General features: G+C 36.3%; 1 pseudogene; it reads right to left on the bottom strand.

Annotated features, from left to right (window-relative positions):
* Positions 1-8,227: 8,227 nt before the first annotated feature.
* LOC145001825 (receptor-like protein 46) lies at positions 8,228-11,202 on the bottom strand (annotated as a pseudogene).
* Positions 11,203-16,738: the final 5,536 nt, after the last annotated feature.

The following is a 16,738-nucleotide window of genomic DNA, read 5'->3' as shown; positions in this document are numbered from 1 at the left end:
ATATTCTTAATACATGATATGATAGTCACATTTTGATGTTTTGTAGGATCTAAGAGAAAGAAGAAAGCTTAAGAAGAGTAACCTGAATCTGATCGTGAGAGATGGATTTCGGTCACACGATTCGATGATCAGATTTTGGAAGCTACTATTTAGGAGTTGTGATAGATTAATAGATTTCTTAGGAAATATTTAGAACCATAGTTTTCATATATTTCCTTGCAATGGAATTTATGAAAATTGGTGGCTATATTTCTATTATTAGCAATATTAAACATGGATTCGATTCTTAATTATGTTGCTTGTGGAAATGTGATAATTCACCAACTGAAAAGAAATCCTCGTCACCCAAGTTTCAATTGGACATAAACTTTGAATCATACAATTCGAATTGTGTGATGTATGAGAATGTGTATCATTTGAAGATTAAGACTAATTCCTTGATCACATGTTTATGTGAGTCAAGTGAAGGACTAAAGGATCTAGTACACATTGATGTTGACTATTTAGATCCACCACAAAGAACAATAAGTCTATTCGTGATGATTTACTGATGGTTCAGTAAATATGATTGTGTTTATATGGTTAAACATAATTGTAACACTTTAAAAATCTATTAGGTAGAAAGATAAAAGTTTCTCCAATCTGAAAAGAGAGGAGAGTACTTTAGTATCATGTTTTATGGTCATCTTAATGATTATGGTACCATGTCATAAATTGATCATCGTAGAACATCTTAGTGCAATTGTTTGACTAAGAAGAGGAATCAAATGTTGTTGAAATGGTTTAATCGAGAGATGAGTCATACTTTGTTTCCAAATTACGTTTTAGAGTCATGCTCTAGTAACTTTAAATCGTATCTTGAAGTTTATTTCAAACTAAGTAGGTTTATAAAACCTAATGAAATGTGGAGTAGTAATGTTTTCTTACTCTAGCACATTTGGAATTGGTAGTTGGTTAAAACAAAAGATGAACTAAGACCAATTCCATGAGATGTTTTCTTGACAAGAATCCACACTAACTTTTGAATATTTGTTTTTTCTTGTTGAGGAATGTTCCTTAGCAGAAAAACTTATATGTCAAGAAGTTGGTGGGAGTCTTATTAATGGTGAAGAGTTTCAATAGTCAATCGAGAATAAACCTTTTAGTAATCACTAGCACACAACCTGAGGTTAATAACCTATCGTGATGACATATTCTTTTTTGTTGTGCATCTTCCAGTTAAGTTGGCAATGCTTATGAGTTCTATGGTACTCATTTGACTGCAAAAGGCAGAGCACGTTGGTCAGTGATAGTACAATAAAATCTTTGGTCGAACATATCCTGAAACTTTAGGTCAAATCCATTTTTGGATCATCACAACCTAAAAATCTTGACCCAATCATTGCGGGTATCCTCGCTTTACCTTGTTGATATTGGAAATAGTCGAGAATAAGCCGATGCACAAAACCCGAATCCGATCCGATCCGATCCGGATCCGAATCCGATCCGGTTTCGCTTACGTCATCAAAAATCCGATCCAGTCAAAATCCGATCCGAATCCGGTCAAAATCCGATCCGGTTCTAACCAAAATCCGAATCCGATTTGAAACCGGTTTAAACCGATTTTAGTGGGTTTTAATCGGATTTTGGGGCGGATTTGGATCCGGTTTTTAGCGAATCCGGTTTACGATCCGGTATCAAATCCGATTTGGAATATAGGATTAGGATCCGATTGAAAATCCGGTTTTAAATCCGATCCGATCCGGTTTGGTCAAAACCGGTTTTGACCCAATCCGGTTTCGGATTGGATCCGGTTTTGAATAGTGAAACCGGTTTTTGTGTGCATCTCTATAGTACATTGGTCAATGGAAGTAAGTTGCTTGACAACTTGGAAGCGCTAGTAGGCCCTTGTGCTACAAGAAAGCAATAATTAAGAATAAGCAAAGTTTAGTCCATGAAAGGAAAAACTAAATTTAATTTTAGTTTTTTCCTCAACCTTATCTTATGATTGTAGGCTGGAATTGTTAAATTCACATGGATATGAATGCATACACCATAAAATCTAAGTGGCAAAAGGTTTCTCTCTAGCTCATGAAAATGATTATGAGGAAACACTTTCGCTAGTAGATTTTAAATCTGATTAATATCATTATGGTTAACAATTTTGATAATTGTGTTCTCAAATTTGTATACAATTACAGCACCCCTTTTCATTGTTCGAATTGTGAGAAATGGCAAAAAATAGTTTGAATGTTCAGGACATATGGAGTTCTGAAAGGGTTTGAAGACACACATATGCCATATAATGAAGGTATATGAGCTTGAGAAGTGTGCCTGGAGACGTATCAAAGCACCACATATAAGAAATCTGAACTTTGGTAAGAAAGTCAAGAACATTGATTTCAAAAAGTCCAGTTGATTTCTGAGTACATATCGAAGCTAGTGAGAGCATAATTGTTATGCTAACTGTTGCAAGTTGGAAATACTACTAGTAAGAAACAAGTTTTTCAAATTTGAAAAATTGCAATATTTAGGAATTGTTTCGCAACAAACGGATTTAGGGGAGAAGATACTTATACTTCATTTCAAATCTAAAAGTTTAGATTGAATGATTTTAATGGAACTTTGTCATGGAATTTTATGAATATCGTGTTGAAATGATTCAACATAGGAAATTCAGTATATAGAAATATTATAGCAAGAGACTGATGGAATATCAAATCTTTATGTAAGACATTATGTATCAGATCCCATATGCTTTGTATATAGTATTGATTACATATGCTATAATACTCACTTGTTCTGATTTTCCAAATGCCTAGGGCATTATGAGGGAAAAGTACTAGAACCGGATATGACAAAAGTTGTTAAAAAACTGTTAAAGGACAATCTGAGGTTCGCTAAAGATTGGTTCCCATATAGTATCTACTACATGAGGAGTCTTTGGTAACTTGGTGATGAAGTCCATCGTAATCTGTTTTCATTTCCACATTGGAATATCAAGTGGTTCTAATTTCCCTGCTTGTAGTGCTAGCTTCCAAAAGATCAACAAAAGGGTTTTTTGATTGTTTGCTTACACAATCAACAAAGTATGTATTTCATCTTATGAATTCAGATTTAGATAAGAAGTTTTGTAGTTTTGATAGTTGTAGTAAAATGACTCACTGCCCAAAACGGGAGGAGACAATTGATTATGTAGAAAACAAATTTACATAAGAGACCCTATAAAAGAGTTACATGAACACAAACATACAAAATTACATTTGACTGATATCCCCCCTCAAGCGAGACAGAGGCAGACCTAATCATAACATATGACGAAAAAATTCAAATTGATGACATGGTAAGCTTTTCATAAAGATGTCCGTGACTTCGAGCTTGGTTGGAACAAACTTAGTGTGAAGTTTCCCAGAGGTGACTAACTCACGAATAAAATGGTAATCTAGATCAATATGTTTAGAACGCTTGTGAGAAACCGGGTTTTGAGATAGAAACAAGGAACTTTGATTATCACAAAGTAAAGTCGATCTTCCATCCGGTAGAGCATGAAGTTCATGTAGGAGATGAGTTAGCCAAATGATTTCTGAAGCAGTGTTGGCCATAGCTCGATATTCAGACTCACAACTAGACCGTGCAACAGTGGGTTGTTTCTTAGCGCTCCATGATACAAGATTACCCCCAAGGAATATCGAGTAGCCATACGTCGAACGACGCGTGTCAAGGCAACGAGCCCAGTCTGCATCCGAATAACCGACAAGATTGGTAGAGGCGGGTCGAGTAAAGCTTAACCCGAAGAATAGAGTACCCTTGATGTAACGAATTAATCTTTTAACTGCCTGAAAACAATCTATAGTAGGAGCCTGAAGAAATTGGCTTACTTGATTTACCGCATAGGCAATATCAGGTCGAGTGATCGTTAAGTATTGAAGGGCACCTACAAGTGACCGATAATGGCTGGGATTATCATAACTTGGACCATTAAGAACAAGAGGTGTTGCAGAAGATAAAGGTGTTGAAACAGGTTTAGAATCAAGAAGCCCAACACGTGAAACAATATCATGAGCATATTTGGACTGACCAAGGAATAGGCCTGAATCCGTGTGGAGAACCTCAAGTCCAAGGAAGTAGTTTAGCTTGCCTAGATCTTTGATTTTGAACTCATGATCCAATTTTTCAATGAACGATTGAATAAGATCATGGCGATTACCTGTGAGGATGAGATCATCAACATAAACAAGTAAATATAAGATAGAATCATCACGCTTAAAGATAAACAATGAAGGATCAGCTCGACTACACGTGAACCTATTGGTGAGAAGAAATGAGATAAGACGATGAAACCATGCCCTCGGAGATTGTTTGAGACCATAGATTGCTTTGTGTAGGAGGCAGACATAGGTTGGATGATGAGGATCAACAAAGCCTGGCGGTTGTTGCATGTAGATAGTATCACTCAATGTGCCATGGAGAAAGGCATTATTAACATCAAGCTGGTGTAGGGGCCAATTATTGATGACTGCCATGGATAATACCACACGAATAGTAGATGCTTTGACCACTGGACTGAAAGTGTGGGAAAAATCAAGACCATGAACTTGACTGTATCCCTGTGCAACTAAGCCCACCTTGTATCTTTCAATAGAACCATCAGCACGAAATTTTGTACGAAACAACCATTTACAACCCACAATATTATGCTCGACAGGTGGTGGAACCAGCATCCATATTTGATTTAAATGAAGAGCTTTCATTTCAGATTGCATGGCCCGTAACCACTCGGTGGTGCCCATGGCTTCATAATGGTGTGTGGGATCCCGAGAGTCAAAGAGAGTCGTGGGTAACGGTTGATCGTACACATAGGAGATGTCTACACGATGCTTAGGTTTAAAAATCCTAGCATTGGCTCGTGTGATCATGGGATGCCCATGGGTAGGAGGTGAAGGAGGGCTATGGGGTGAAGTCAAAGAGGACGACGAGCTAGGATGAGGGTTGGTCAAAAGGCTGTCTTTAGATGAAGTCGATTGTGGTGAGCTGATGAAGTCGGTGTCGTCAGGTTGGGGCGAAGGCGTATTGATAGGTTGGGGTGGTTGAGGATTGGAGCAAGGTGTATGGGCTAGAGGCATACACAAGGTGCATGGCACAGTAGGTGGGGGCTGAGATGATGACACCACAGGTGGTGGGGTGATAGGGTGTGGGGTTTTGATAGGATAGTCATCAAAGAACAAGTGTATGGATAATTGAGTGAGAGGTGCAGGAGCATTGTGGGTGCCAAAAGGGAAGGTATCCTCATCGAAACGTGCATGTCGTGTTATGAATATCCGAGAAGTGACCGGATCAAGACATTTATATCCTTTGTATTGAGCATGATAACCCAAAAAAATGAACGGGATGATGCATGGTGAAACCTTGTGATTAGAATAATCTCGTAAGTAGGGATAAACACGACATCCAAGTGGCCGGAAATTCATGTAGGATGGAGTCCGTTTGAATAAAAGCTCAAAGGGGGAGCGGTAAGCCAATACTCTTGTAGGCAGACGATTGATAATATAAACCGCAGTGCTAAATATATTCACCCAATAAGATGGTGGAATATGAGCATTGAACATCATTTCAAGCCCCATTTTCCACAATATGACAGTGCTTACGCTCCGCACGACCGTTTTGTTGCGGAGTATAGAGACATGATATTTGATGAAACGTGCCATTTTCAGTAAGTAATTTTTTAACTTTGTGGTTTAAAAATTTGGTCCCACCATCGCTTTGAAAAATCTTGATTTTGGTATCAAATTGTGTCTGAACGAATTTAATAAACGTATCAAAAACCGTGGAGAAATCAGATTTGACTTTGAGTGGGTAAAACCACGTAAACCGAGAAAAATCATCCATAAACATGACATAATAACGATATCCATCATCGGAAGAAACTGGTGACGGACCCCAAAGGTCACAATGAATCAAGTCTAAAATATGTGACGCCCGTTTAGGATTTTCCACAAACGGAAGTCGGTGAGACTTAGCAAGTTGGCACGGAGAACATGAAACTGGTTTTGGCAAAATGGATGAAACTGATAAATGTCCCAATTTATTTAACATTGTAATTATATCAAAAGAAATATGTCCCAATCGCAAGTGCCAACGTTCATACGAGTCTTGTGGCCTAGACTGCACAAAAAACGCAGATGATGGTGGAGAGGACATGAGAATATAGAGACCATCTTCACATCGCCCTTGAGCTAGCACATGTTTCTTCATGCGGTCCTGAATAAAAAATGAAGATTTGGAAAATACCACATCCACATCATTATCATGAGTTAGCTTACTAATAGATAATAAATTTTTCGTAAGATGGGGAACCACCAACACATCGCGTAAGAGAAGACCATTAGCGATCGAAGATGTCCCAATAGAAGAAATAGGTAATTAATTACCATTACCAAACATAACAGATGCTTCTCTACTACTAATGGGCTCGGTTTTGTGCACAGATCCGGGAGATGAAACCATGTGATCGGTAGCACCCGAATCAACATACCAATCGGGACGTGAAGGATGAATAGAGCACCGAGCATTGAAAGCCCTGGCAAGATCCGTGTCATTGGGTGGTGGAGAGACAACAAAAGAAGCAAGACGAGGGCATGAAGATGCAAAATGACCGTTAGTGCGACATAGCTGACAATGTGGTGGTCGACGACCACGTCCACGCCCCCCCCCCCCCCACGAGAGCCACGATAACCACGACCACGATATCCAGAAGGAGCCGAATATGTTGGAGGTGCATAAGGGAAGGTAGCAGACTGATGTTGTTGAGCGGAGAAAGCAACCGGAGGCTGAGTATCATTGTTGTGTATAGTCCGCAAAAACAGTTCATGGCCCTCAGCCTGTGCTAAAAGATCACGGAAAACAGAAGGCATCCGGGAGGCACGAATAGCAGTGGAGAAGGTATCAAATGAAGCACCAAGATCGCATAAAAACCAATGAGTTTTATCAGTTTCATCAACCGGGTGACCGATTGCAGTGAGTTGATCGTAGATTGCTTTAAGTTTTCTTCCAAAATCTGAAAGCGTGGATGTACCTTTAGTTAAATGGCGTAACTGATCACGTAGAGTTTGCACTCGTTCCATGGATGAGTTTCCGTATGCTCGTTCGAGTGCAAGCCAAATCTCTCTCGCGGTGGAAAGATCCACAATCTCCGAGAAAGCCTCCTCGGTTAGCGAGGCCTGAATGAGGATTATGACACGTTGATCTGCTGACATCCAAGTGGAATAATCTGGATTTGGAGCCATGTTTTTTGTAACCATAAGCATAGGGTTAGGAGGGGTAGATGGCCCATCAACATGATCAAACAGGTTGTGATAGGAGAGAAGATGTGAGATTTGATTTTTCCGTAATAGGTAATTAGAGGATGATAGTTTAATTGTGAGAAGATGAAGGATTGAATTCAAGGTGATGGTGTGATCGGAAGAAGATGAGGAAGACATTGGGAGAAGAAAGGATTAAACTGAAAAGGAGAGGAGGAGATTAGCAGCGGCAGAAGAGGAATGTGAAAAGAGAGGGATTTATGTTTCTCTCTGATACCATGTAATAAAATGACTCACTGCCCAAAACGGGAGGAGACAATTGATTATATAGAAAACAAATTTACATAAGAGACCCTATAAAAGAGTTACATGAACACAAACATACAAAATTACATTTGACTGATAATAGTTCATAGTATATTGCTTTTACATGAAAGACATAGATCCTTCATAGGTTGCATGTGCCATAATCTTTTAATTGTCAAATGTTTTCCGCTTAGTGCATAGGATTTTGTAACCTACGTTTTCCATCAAATTTGGGTATGATATTTCAATATTGTACACATCAAGGATACTCGCTTATTCACTCTTTCTTTCTATTTAACCAATGTTCCCCATTTGAAATATAATAGGTGTGTTTTTTTGAAAGAGATATCATAGGTGTGTTTGGTTTCAAACTGAATGATTTATTTATTTCGCAACTTCATTTTGAAAAAAATAAATCTTTAATTTTGACTTGATCAAAACTATGTAAGTGATTTGAAATGTTTAATTTATGCTATAAAATAATGCTATTTGGATGAAGGTCAATGTGGCGTTATCAAGTTTTAGAGTGATAGTAAGGGGCGTAAAGAATCAAATTAATGCAGGTTGGGTCTGAATCATGATATTCTAGTGTTACTTAAAGTAAATGTAAGGTAAATTTTTCACAGTATAGCTATATATATGGATTAAACTTATGGAATTCTGAATCTTGATTACAAATAATAAGAAATCCTAGATTCTATGATATATTACTGAACAAAGATCTAAACATTGCTAAAAGAAATTCACCAAAATTTGAAGAAATTTAAAAAATTCAGAAAGTAGCCCATGACCAAAATCGATGAGAAGAATCCAATAGGAAAACCAATCCAAGTCCCCTCCCACAAAAACCATAACTCTTTATCATCTTCCTCCTCTCTTTCTTCAGGTGGTGGGATATCCTCAGGACATATGATCCCAATCTGCATCCCGCATAATCCATTGTTGTTTTGAAAATAATCCAACTCATTCATCGTGTCCATTTGCCCACCCATCGGAATCTTACCTGTCAGCCTGTTGTTGCTCACATCTAGAATTGTGAGTTGGTCAAGCTTCGATAGTGTTTGAGGAATCAAACCCGAGAGTTCATTGTATGAAAAATCCAAGCTTTCTACATCCCTCAGATCCCCAAAAGACACCGGAATTTGCCCGGAGATCCTGTTGTGTGAAACGTTGAGCACTTTCAGGCTTTTGAGATTGCCTAACGACGCCGGAATTTCACCTGATATCTGGTTTTCAGATAAGTCCAATAACGAGTAGATATCAAGGTTGCGACTTGCAAGACCTTGAAAAGATTTCTTCCAGTTCACAATCAAATCCTGAAACTCAATGACGTTATTGAAAATGTCAACGTTGGTAACGTAAGATGGGAGAATGTAATCAGATGTTGACATTTGCGGAGTCTTAATCATGCTTGAAAGGTTTGCAATTTCCGGTGGAATGCTTCCGATTAGGTTGTTCCCGGAAAGATCAAGAATCCGAAGAGAAGTAATATTGGAGATTGTTCTCGGGATAAATCCTTCAACGGAATTGTTTCTTAAGCTTATGACTTGAAGGGTTGGGATTTGAGGGAGGATATCTTGAAAATTTCCAGTAATTTCATTGTCATGAAGATCAAGATGTTCGAGGTTGACAAATTTAGTCAAAGTTCTGGGTAGATCGCCGGAAAATCTATTACCACCAAAAGAAAGAATCCGGGTATCTAATGAGAAATTCATCGGAATCTTGCCGGAGAAATCGTTGTAGGACAGGTCTACGTAAACAAGATGACGGGTATCTCTAAAAATAGGAAAACTGTCGCCGGAAAATTTGTTTTTGGACAAATCCAGAAGCATTAGCAAGAAAATGCTAGCCATGGACTTAGGAATCTGACCGGAGAAATTGTTATCTGACAACATAAGAACCATGATCCCTTTAGCGTTGCCTATATTTTCCGGCAATTCACCAGAGAAGTTATTCCGGGATAAAGCAAGGATCAATAAACTCATGGATTCAAATAAACGAGGTGGGAGAGGTCCGGCGAGGTTGTTATCTGAAAGGACTATACCTTCAAATTCCATTTCCGCGAGCCAATCTGGAAATCCTCCCTCCAATTGATTCTCACTCAAATCAAGAAAAATCAAATCTTTCTGTGAAGAAATCCATTCAGGAATCTCACCGGAAATTCCACAAGATGACATGGAGAGCTGTTCTAGACTAAATCTTGGAACGATCTTTGCTTTGTTCTTCCAAATCAAGTTGCTTTCTTTTCCTCCAATGAACAAATTCTTTAAAGTTTTGATCTCGAATAACCATGTAGGGATTTCGCCTGCTAGGTTATTGTTGTGTAGCCGAAGGGTTTCTAACTTGCTCAAGTTTCGAATCGATGGTGGTATAGGACCTGGGAACTGGTTCTTGCTCAGATCAAGTAAGATCATGTTGGGTAGTTTTCCAATGCTCGCCGGAATTTCCATGGAGAATGAATTTTCAGATAAGTCCAGTGATTCGAGTCCCTTGATGTTTTCAATCGAAGATGGGATTCCGCCGAAGAAATGATTCTTTCCAACCGAAAATTCCCTTAGTTTGGTTAGATTTCCAACCTCTTCCGGGATGTTTCCGGATAGAAAATTATCATTCAGCTTCAATGATTCAAGATTTCGAAGGTTACCAACTTTAGGGCTTAAAACACCTTTGAGAGTATTGTTACTAAGATCAAGAATCTGAAGAAATTCGAGTTCAAAAAGTTCGGAAGGAATTGAACCATGGAAAAGGTTTGAACTTAACCTTAGTGAAATCAAATTCCGAAAAGACCCCAATTCAGGTCCTAACATCCCCTGTAACGAATTGCTGTTCAAGTCCAAGTAACGTAAATTCTTTAACCCAGAAAGGCGACTACTTAAAACACCCTGAAGAATATTGTTACTTAGGTTAAGAACCTGTAGAGATTCAAGTTCGAAAATTTGAGGAGGAATTGAACCCTCGAAACGATTCAAACTTAACTTTAGTGTTGTCAAATTCGGGAAAGAACCCAGTTCGGATTGTAGTCCACCTTCAAGCCTATTCTCGCTCATGTCCAAGTAACGGAGATTCTTTAACCGGAAAAATTGGTCTGGGATGGAGCCATTGAAGCTATTCTGCATCATGTCAAGGTGAACCAGTTCAGTGAGATTCGCAAATCCATCTCCGGGGATCTCCCCTCGCAACCAATTCATGGAGATATCAAGTAATTTCAATGTCCGGATTTGGAAAAGCGGGGTTAAGATGTTTGAGAACACCGGAACTGGAGTGAATGTAGGGACGATGTCGGATAAGTGGAGCTCGGTTACAGTTCTTGTTTTGGTTCTACTGCAATTGACGAGGTCCCAAGAACAACAGTCGGAATTGGGATTCCATGATTCTAGGAGGGAACTGGAATTGAGGGTGGTGGTGAGGGTGGATTTGAAGTGGAGTAGAGCTTTTTTTGATGAATTGGACATGAGGATGATGGGATTGGAATGGAATTGAGTATGAAGAAGATCGATAACATTAACAGAGGTGAAGTTCGAGTGGTGGCCATGGTGGTTTCCGGCGGGTTTAATTTGATTTTATTGTAGAAATTAAGGGGTGTGATTATAAATGGATTTAAATCGTTTAATGTGGGGATTTTTTTATTCAAATCCAAAATAAAATACTCTCTTTGTTGAACAAGTTACAAAGTTGTAAAGCATGAGTGTATAGGAGTGGAAACATCAACTGTGTACGTGTATTAGCTCCGGGTCAACGGGAAGTGATAGACCGGCATTTGTTTGAATATTGAGGTCTGAGGATAAGTTTAGTTGAAAATACGTATCTAGACGTTAACGTCATTTTGCTATCGTATACATCTAAATAAGAGTAAACCACAAATCTAATCTTGGATTATTTACCAACGTTTAATAGTCTAATAAAAAAATCAGAATTTTGTCTAAAATCAATGGTCTTTGTTTGTTTCGGTCGTAACATGAATGGGATGGAATAAAACATCGTACGACTATAATAAGGTTGTTAGTATCCATCCCAACCTGATGACTATATAATAAGGTTAAGGGGAGTCGTTTAGGCCTTGTTATTTTTCTCTATTTAGCACGTACTTTTTTAACATTTGATGGTAGTTGTAACAATTCAAAGACTCCATAAATAATAAATTAGGTCAATATATAAGCAATATGGTCAAATGCCTATGAACCAATCAAATTACACTCACGTACTCTCTCATCTCACCAAAATGGTGAGGAAAGGGCAGTAGCCAGTGCTAGGAGGCAGTGTTCAAGCACTCTTAGCAAGGGGAGCCTTTTTAAGACTCTCACTCCTCTTAGTCTAAATGTTTGGATATGTATTTTTTTTAATAACTTAGACATAAAGTTAATTATCTCAAATTTATCGAAAGTTCCCATAACATTCTTTTAAAAACTTCATTTTTATACCATTATAACCTAATAAAGCTGATAAAAATAAGTGTTTAAATCATTTAAATCAACACTCCCTAACACCTCTTTCTTTGGCATGTTTAATTAGTTCGAAAGAATGAAATTAGTTTGTTTTTTTTAGTAAATATAAACATATGTAGTGTAAATTGATAAATAAAAAAAGTATTATTTTATAATAAACTTTAATTAAAAAAGATACATTGTTAAATGATTTTCATATAAGCATATTTTATTTGGAAGAAAAAAAATACATGTTATATACTATAGAGGCAATGCTACTTTAGGACAAACTAGGAAAGATTTCTCGCGTTGCGCGGTTGGAAGACAGTCAATTATAGATGCTTATTAACAGTAATAGCCAAAGGGATGCCAACCATGAACATCAAAACAGTAATTTAAAAGTCAAACACTACAATTTTTCTTTTTCTTTTTTTGGCAATAAAACATATTAACTTAAAAATGTTTAGTACTCTTAATGTACCAAATAAACCAATTTAATCAATAGCTAGTATAAAAATTATACAAATTACTAAACTTAAGTTCATAAACTAAAAATATATATATATATATATATATATATATATATATATATATATATATATATATATATATATAAATAAATAAAAAACACACTTAAGTTCATGATCCATTTCCCATTCAAAAAGGTCAGGAGGACTTTTAATGTTGTTGTACATTGTAGATTTACTAGTGAAATGCAAATGAGTCCAGCGTGAAAAAACATTACGAGTAACAATTTGTATTGGTTAGCATGCTAATGGAGGTGACAGGTTTGAACAAATAAAAATAAATACTTGAATTGGGGCCAAATAAAATTAGGGATTAATTATGTTTGATTTTGTTTTTGGGTCAAAAATATTTTAAAATTTTTGGTTTCCATTCAAAATTACCAATTTCTTTTCAATCCAATGTTATTATTAGGTTTGTATGTTTGTCTGTTTTGGAACCAATATCTACCAGCAATACTATATAAACCTGAATGAATGACTATTTTACCCTTCGGCCTATTTAATAGATACAAATAACACAAAATAAACATATATTCGATAATTATTATGAATTTAAACCTAAAATATCAAAGATCTTTAAACCCAAAATTTGAATCTAAAATGTAAAAAAGACATGAATGACTTGAACCACCTTATCGCCGCCACAATGTCGGGCTCAGTTGTCAAAGTTTCCGGATGCCCAACTGACAGTTGGCAACGTTTGGCCTTCGGGTAACCACCTTTGCCCGTTTTGCCTAATACAAATTGAAATTTGAATCTTTAAGAATCAAGAAATGGCATTTTTTTCTTGTTTCGGGAAAGCTTAAAAAAATTACCCTTTTACCCCTTGTCATGCATACTTAGCATTTCAAATATATGTTTCACTTCTTCATTAACAACTCCCTTCACCATCCAGGACCTCCTAAACAAACAAAGGAAATCACAAAAATTAATATAATAAAGTATAAACTCTAATTTTAGTATTAAAAATACGTTCTTTAAAGAATCAAAAATATTCACCTTTAATCCTAGGCAATGTGTGTGAAACGAAGATGGACATTTATCACATAAAACGAACTCCCCACCATAAGAGTGTTATGTAGCCACAGGTGGTGAATGAAAACATCAATAAATTTAAGGTCAGATTCCAGCCCATATAGGAGTGTTTCTTCATATGATTAATTGTTGCTAACAACTCAAATCTTAATTCTGTTTCTTTTGCTCTGAAGACCTTATGTTCTAATCTTATATTAACAACCATGAATAATAAAATATGAGGGCAAATACATGTGCAAAACTAACTTACCCCATAAGAAGTTGTCAACTCTTTTTTATGGCATATATATAGTTAGTCTCTAATCTTGAGAATACAAGGAACATGAGCACTATTCTATACAAAATCGTTTTTTTTTTCTATATGTTACAGGCAATTAATTAATCAATTTGGAAAACAAAAGTTAGCAAGGGTTAAGAGATCATACCAAACAAAGCTTTCATCCAAAATCTAGGATCAAATCAGGAAGAATATCCACATGAGTTCTTATCATTCATATGTTGGGTCTAATCTGACATAAATCAAGAAGCAAAGAAGCCAAACACTTATGATTTAAAATCAACCACACAACTACAAAACTGAGCATAAAAATATTTTTTTCTTAATACCTATGTGGCGTTTCATCGAACATGTAGTGAGTGAAAGCAGGAGATTCCCACATGTAGTGAATAAAAACGAAGTATGGAGAACGAAGGAGGTGGTGACAACTTTTTTTGACTGGGAGACAGACAGGGATAGAGCTCCGTCTAAAAGGCGCACAATAAATAACAAATGACACACTATAATACTCAGTTTGTGGCTGATTTTGGACAACGATGCAACAATGGTATGCAGATATGCAGGTGCGAGAATTTTGTTGCCTTGTCTGCCCGCCATCTCCGATTGAAAGCACATATGAAAGTGTAAAAGTTGAAATGAGAAGACTCTGACGGTGACTCTTGCTCCTCCTGCAAGTCAGTCACAGTGATCAAGAAAGCAATCAAAATTGACGCTGCACTCTCCGGCGTGGAGATATCTGGAAAAAAGTAATGTCTGATCGGAATCGGAAAAGGAAGAAGGGAGAGCTAGAATGCAACGGTGGAGACGTACGGTCAGGTGTGATAAAGGATAGAAAGTTATTCGATAAGATTGGGCAGTGGGCAAAGATCTAGTATATGATTTGGTGGACGTATCTAATTGGAAGCAATGGGAGGCATACCACATAATAAGACACGTAGTTCTACAACTGGTACCAAACATTGATTAAAAAATAATAAAAAAATAAAAGTGGTCCAATAAGGAGCAAGAACTATTCATCATGTAGTTCTAAATTTATAAGTGAGAAATTAAATATCTTCCTACTTTTTGTTCCTACATATCCTCCTACCCAATGAAATTGTGACATGTGTAACATTTAATGTTCATTTAATGAGATTTAATGATATTTTAGTATACTAATATAACACATGGCATCATTTAAATGGGTAGGAGGATTGGTAGGATCAAAAGGTAGAAGGATATTTAGTTTCTCTTTATATATACTAGTACTACTGAAAAGGCCATGCTGTTGCACGACTCGAATTTTTTTTTGTTCTTTGGTAGTTCAAAAAAGTAGGATGTTATAATTGGTTGAATCCAAAAATATGATGCTTAAAATAGAAATAAAGTTGAAGTAGATTGCAATCATTAGCTGTTTATGTTAGGTGCAGAGAAATCAAAGTACAATAACACATCCCATACTTTATCCAGTGTACGTGCGAATAAATATACCAAATTGATTCAAATGAAGAGGTTAAGCGTGTTTTAAGACAAAAACTATGATTGTGTACATGGGATTCAGAAATCAAACAACATAAACAGTCTTAAGATAAGCATGAACCCAAATCAAGAAAATTTAACATAAAATCGGTAAAAGATTGCAAAGTTCATCATGATACCTTTGTAACTACCAATAACTTATTGAAAAGACGTATTTCCTATCGATCTGCAAGAAAATACAACTAATTATCTCATAATTTGTCGCTAATCAGCAAAAATAGAGAATTATTATCATAGTATTATTAAAATAGAAAAGAATGTAAATCAAAAATCATCAAACCTCTACATGGTTCCCTTTCAATCCTTTGCGGTTTTATCTATTTGAACTTCATCATCAAAAACAAAATTAGAAAAAAAAACCTCTGGATACACCTTAAATCAATGGTTTTTCTTTATTTATAAAGATCCAGAAGACAAAGACATGAACTTATAACCGGAGATGGTAGTGAGTGGTTGTTAGGATGTACCTGAAACACAAACCTTAACTGGATATGAAGTTTGAGAGGAGTGTTTGTGGTGGATCATCTTGGTGTGTTGGAGATGGCGGTGAGTGGTGGTTAAGATGTACCTAATGGAGTATAATATCAAGTTTATGGCAATTTATAAAAAACAAAAAAAAACCCTACTGTTTTATAACATGAAAGGGATACTTTTATGCATTAAAAGGGAAAATTACGTAAGTTTACCAAACTGTCCCAAAGGTTGATGATATGAAGGAGAGTCATCCATAACTCTTCCATTTAATTGATATTAAACCGGAATGGAATCCATGATTCCATAGATTGAAATGTCCCATTGTTATTCCATTCAGTTGCCATGATGATGAGTAACCTGATACAAAAACTTAAGCAAAAAGATATGTATTAGTAACTAAATTGCATGAAACATATCTTATATGAGGTATAAACATATTCCATAGTTGAAAAAAAGGTTTATTTAATGCTTCATTTCATTACTATGTAAGAAACAAATTGGATTTTTTTGTCACTCCCACTTCTACTACTTTTACATAATAATTAATATAGTTGTTAGTTACCTTCTTCTTCCCCATGTTCTGACCTTCTCCTTTTCAAGTATAAAACGGAAATAAAGATAATAAGGCAAACAATTGCCACGCCAACTATTATACAAATGATCATTCCAATTTTATTTGAATCAACCTTAAGACCAAAATTGCAATAAAAAATCTGTTGGGACCAAAGTTACAAAAATCAGCTATACTCAGGTACCTGAATGTAACTTATCTTTTACAACTATCATGCTTTATATCTTCGCAAAATTATTTATAATTTTGTTTTTGATTTATAATCTAACCAGAACTACAAATGATCAAATATTAAAATACACATTAAAAAAAACGAATCCGACACTTCATTT

Source organism: Lactuca saligna, chromosome 6 (assembly GCF_052625555.1).
Source record: "Lactuca saligna cultivar CGN05327 chromosome 6, ASM5262555v1, whole genome shotgun sequence".
Taxonomy (NCBI): domain Eukaryota; kingdom Viridiplantae; phylum Streptophyta; class Magnoliopsida; order Asterales; family Asteraceae; genus Lactuca; species Lactuca saligna.
The sequence above is the reverse complement of the archived record's forward strand: the minus strand, read 5'-3'. Positions and strand labels throughout refer to the sequence as shown.